Source organism: Cervus elaphus, chromosome 29, assembly GCF_910594005.1.
Source record: "Cervus elaphus chromosome 29, mCerEla1.1, whole genome shotgun sequence".
Taxonomy (NCBI): domain Eukaryota; kingdom Metazoa; phylum Chordata; class Mammalia; order Artiodactyla; family Cervidae; genus Cervus; species Cervus elaphus.
The window spans coordinates 62,697,035-62,702,745 of NC_057843.1; positions in this window are offsets into that span (position 1 = coordinate 62,697,035).

Consider the following 5,711-nt stretch of genomic DNA (forward strand, 5'->3'; position numbering starts at 1 on the left):
TGTGGTGGCTGTGCAAGGAGGCTGCAGAGGGGAGATAAAGCTGTTTTGAAATTAGGGAAATCATAGCTTTTATGGTATGCCTTTAAAGAGGCACACAGTTGGAAATAATTTTTAAAAAAATTATTAAAGCATAGTTGATTTATAATGTGCTAATTTCTGCTATATATCAAGGTGATTCAGTTATATACATAATACAAATATACATTTGTTTTCATATTTTTTTCCTGTTACGGTTTCTCACAGGGTATTGAATATAGTTCCCTCCCTATGCTATACAGTAGGATCTTGTTGGAAGTGTTTGTTTTAATCAAAATCAAAAAGTGATGACATTTTGGAGGGAATCTAATTTACACACAGCCTCAGTCTAGTCTATCTTTTTTTATAAAAATGTCTTTTGAACAATAACACATCTAAGAAATGACTATGACTGAAGGTTGCATTTTTCTGAGACCCGGAAAAGAAGCAGGTTTTCAGTTCTTCAACAGAATGCTTTGCATCTGGATGTCATTTTTCCCTACTCAGATTTTGACTCAGCAAATCCCAGGTGATGCTGAAAGCCCACCAAAATTATAATGCCCCCTGTAAACCTTTCTAGATTCTTTCAGTGATGTGTTTCTCCCTAATTATGCCTTACTTTTACCTGGTTTTTACCTCTATAATATTTATAAAATAAATCTCGTGTGCTATGTGTATATGTCTATCAACTCAGTTGAACTATGACCTGGTTGAGGGATGCTGAGATGGCTTATTCATCCTTGGTCCTAGTTCAACATTTGTTCTGGTGCAGGATAGTAAGTGGAACGTATTCTTTGAATTGAATAATGCAGAGTCTGTGCTAGTTTAAAATTCAGTTTCACAGGCATACAATTGTTAAATGGTATAGGGATGCAAAACTTCATAACCAAAAAATTCAAAAGTACATTCATGGAAGCAGTATCCTCTCAGCTCTTCTTAGCTCATAAGAGTGGAATCAATCCCCACTCATCAGGTTTGATGTTTGATTAATTCTTTTTGATAGGAGGATGCTACCAATATTCATCAATCAAGGTAATTGCAATGAAGTTGACTGCAAGGGAAATAGCTCCAACAAAGAAGGATGTTTAGACTTGTTAAAAGACGGGCAAAGCCAAGGGAAAAGGAGAAGCAGTAGTGTTCAAGAAATCTCCCCAAGAAAGGGGGAAGACCAAGAAGAAGGAAGTGGTAGAGGTTCTCCCCAGGCTAACAGTGGGAACAACCGCCCCCCAGAAGTGCTGGTGAGTAAGGACATCTCAGCGTTGAGGAAGTGTGCATTTGTAGGCTGAAACTTTCCAGTACAAATCTCAGCCTTGGATGGGAGACTGTTATCAGACACACTTCAAAGCACTAGGCATTAATTCCTTTGTAGAAAAGGGCAGAGTCCAAAGTCTCAATTAAAAAATATATGAGTGTAAAACAGATCTGAGCCTACACAGTTTTAACAGAGAAACTTCACATGTCTACTAGATATTGCAAAGTCTTAGTTCATATGAACCAAAATAAAATCAGGGAAAAGATGGCAGAGATACTGTTTGAAATGACCAGTTTCCCAGTGAATGTGTCCATGCAGGTGGCTCTTTGAATGCCCACAGTTTATTGACTGGTACACCTGGTGCTACTCACAAGGGCTCTTTGTCAAGGTACCAGTTTCATAAATTAAACTCATGACTCTCATGCAGATGTAAATGAGTCTATGTCACAGATTTAATGAACTCATTAATAACAGACCCGGCATGATGGTAGTGCTGATTCAAAAGAACCAGATGGGGGTAGAAGCATTTATAGTAGCTAGAGGAGAGAATTCTTAAATAGCATTACAGCTTTCAGATAAAAAATAGCTAATGATCTATAGGGAAAATCAGCTAAAATCAGCTACATTTTTGATTCAGATCAAACATCATTCTGAATTTTGGAGATTATCTCTATCAGACAGGAATCATTTGTATCCAAACTGGACAGAGTTTATTTGAATTTCTATCTTACAGAAAGCAAGGTAACCCCTTCAGAATTACAACATACTTTTTATCAATAATAAATAGCAAGTTCTCTAAACAAAGGTACATGCCTAGAGATTCAGATAATCCACAGGCAGGCCTGATAATAAAGTCCTAGCATAATATAGAAAGAATAGGCAGAAGTCCCTTTAGTTGTCCCCCTACCCTGGCTTTTGGATAAGCTCTCTTAGCACCGTTTAACAAAGGTTTTTCTCTTCCTTATCTTACTGATATCAAGTTCAGTTCAGTTCAGTCACTCAGTCCTGTCCGACTCTTTGCGACCCCATGAATCGTAGCACGCCAGGCCTCCCTGTCCATCACCAACTCCCGGAGTTTACCCAAACCCATGTCCATCGAGTCGGTGATGCCATCCAACCATCTCATCCTCTGTCGTCCCCTTCTCCTCCTGCCCCCAATCCCTCCCAGCATCAGGGTCTTTTCCAATGAGTCAGCTCTTCGCATGAGGTGGCCAAAGTATTGGAGTTTCAGCTTCAGCATCAGTCCTTCTAATGAACACCCAGGACTGATCTTCTTTAGGATGGACTGGTTGGAGCTCCTTGCAGTCCAAGGGACTCTCAAGAGTCTTCTCCAAAACCACAGTTCAAAAGCATCAATTCTTCAGCACTCAGCTTTCTTCACAGTTCAACTCTCACATCCATACATGACCACTTGAAAAACTATAATCTTGACTAGACGGACCTTTGTTGGCAAAGTAATGTCTCTGCTTTTTAATAAGCTATCTAGGTTGGTCATAACTTTCCTTCCAAGGAGTAAGCGTCTTTTAATTTCATGGCTGCAATCACCATCTGCAGTGATTTTGGAGCCCCCAAAAATAAAGTCTGATACTGTTTCCCCATCTATTTGCCATGAAGTGATGGGACCAGATGCTATGATCTTAGTTTTCTGAATGTTGAGCTTTAAGCCAACTTTTTCACTCCTCTCTTTCACTTTCATCAAGAGGCTTTTTAGTTCCTCTTCACTTTCTGCCATAAGGGTGGTGTCATCTGCATATCTGAGGTTATTGATATTTGTCCCGGCAATCTTGATTCCAGCTTATGCTTCTTCCAGTCCAGCGTTTCTCACAATGTACTCTGCATATAAGTTAAATAAGCACGGTGACAATATACAGCCTTGACATACTCCTTTTCCTATTTGGAACCAGTCTGTTGGTCCATGTCCAGATCTAACTGTTGCTTCCTGACCTGCATATAGGTTGAATGCAGAGTTCCAAAGAATAGCAAGGAGAGATAAGAAAGCCTTCCTCAGTGATCAATGCAAAGAAGTAGAGGAAAACAACAGAATGGGAAAGACTAGCGATCTCTTCAAGAAAATTAGAGATACCAAGGGAACATTTCATGCGAAGATGGGCTCAATAAAGGACAGAAATGGTATGCATCTAACAGAAGCAGAAGATATTAAGAAGAGGTGGCAAGAATACACAGAAGAACTGTACAAAAAAGATCTTCACGACCCAGATAATCATGATGGTGTGATTACTCACCTAGAGCCAGACATCCTGGAATGTGAAGTCAAGTCATGCTTAGAAAGCACCACTATGAACAAAGCTAGTGGAGGTGATGGAATTCCAGTTGAGGTATTTCAAATGCTGAAAGATGATGCTGTGAAAGTGCTGCACTGAATATGCCAGCAAATTTGGAAAACTCAGCAGTGGCCACAGGACTGGAAAAGGTCAGTTTCATTCCAATCCCGAAGAAAGGCAATCCCAAAGAATGCTCAAAGTACTGCACAATTGCACTCATCTCACACGCTAGTAAAGTAATGCTCAAAATTCTCCAAGCCAGGCTTCAGCAATATGTGAACCGTGAACTTCCAGATGTTCAAGCTGTTTTTTGAAAAGGCAGAGGAACGAGAGATCAAATTGCCAACAACCGCTGGATCATCGAAAAAGCAAGAGTTCCAGAAAAACATCTATTTCTGCTTTATTGACTATGTGAAAGCCTTTGACTGTGTGGATCACAATGAACTGTGGAAAAACTTCTGAAAGACATGGGAATACCAGACCGCCTGACCTACTGATATCAAGGAGATTAGAATTACCAGGAAGAATATTCCCAGATACATTATCAAGCTGCCCTATTGTAAAAAAACAAAACAACGGCAACAACACAAAACCCTAATGAAGCTATCCGCATGATTAAAGAAAAGCCTTGCCATGTGGGGGATAATTTTGCGTGACAGCAGAAACTTCTTTTAGAAAGCACAGTAGCAGTGAATTCTTACAGGCTCCCAGGTAGCTGCGTTTAGTCATTCAGTTGTGTCTGAGTAGCAGCAGCAGAAGTATTTTACCTGGGTTTGGTGAAATGAAAGAGTGCAGAATTGCTTTTGGTGTAATCGAGAGGCTGACACTGATACCATGTCTGAGATCCGTAAGCATGTGGTGCTTTATTACGACTCTGCAGTGTGAGCTGTACTGCCTTAGGGCTTAAAACAAGAATTTAATGACTTTAGCTTGAATAAGATTAAAGGGAGGTGTGGAAATAGTTTCTAAAATAATATCAGCATGCAGGTCTGGTGCTGGAGAAGACTCTTGAGAGTCTCTTGGACAGCAAAGAGGTCAAACCAGTCAATCTTAAAGGAAATCAACTCTGAATACACATTGGAAGGACTGATGTTGAAGCTGAAGCTCCTATGTTTTGACCACTTGATGTGAACAGCTGACTCATTGGAGGGCTTCCCTTGCAGATCAGCTAGTAAAGAATCTGCCTGCAATGCAGGAGACCTGGGTCTGATCCCTGGATTGGGAAGATCCCCTGGAGAAGGGGAAGGCTACCCATTGGAAAAGACCCTGATTCTCGGAAAGACTGAAGGCAGAAGAAGAGGATGACAGAGGATGCGATGGCTGGGTGGCATCACTGATTCAATGGATGTGAACCTGAGCAAACTCCAGGAGATGGGGAGGGACAAAGAAGTCAGGCATATTGCAGTCCACGGGTTTGTGGAGAGCAGGACATGACCTGGAGACTGAACAACAAGAACAGCAAAGGCCTCACATTGGAGAGAGCGTATTGCATCTCTGGACACTGCAGTGCTACCATATACCATGAGAAATGGCGACAGAGCAAGGATGCCAAGGGAGAGCTGCTCAGAATACAAGACTGATGTGACCACTGAGGTAATCTGATCAGCTCCAAAGCTTATCCCTATGTCATTACTAAAACATTTTCCCCCCTTTATTGCTAATGTCTGAGAGTAAATTTCTTGCCTCAACCCTCTTAGGCTTATCTTAGAGGCTTGCAAACTAAATTATCAGAAGACAGAATAATGGGAGAAAAAACCGTAACGTTTTTGTTGTTTATTCATATTTCATGTGTAGGAGAGTCCAAAAGAAAGGAAGTGAAACTAAAGGAAGCAGTTAATCTCAAGGACTTATATTCCATGTTTAGCAAGAAAAAGGGATTTTGGGCTTTGAGGTTTGACAAATTACAGGAAAGTGAGTAGGAAATACATGGGGGAAACTGATGGGAGATAGATGTTAATTTCATAAGATTTGCTTATGTAGACTCATCTCAGCCCCCATTCTCCACCTCTGGTAACAAGAGTCACTCTCTTCTTTCTGGTTTGGAAGGGGAGAACAGGGTCATAGGGGAAATTCATGCCCTGCTTTTAGACAGAAAAGGAGAAGTAAGAGTTCTTCCTGCATCTGTTGATTCTCAATTTCTTTCAGTTCAAAAGCATCCTTAT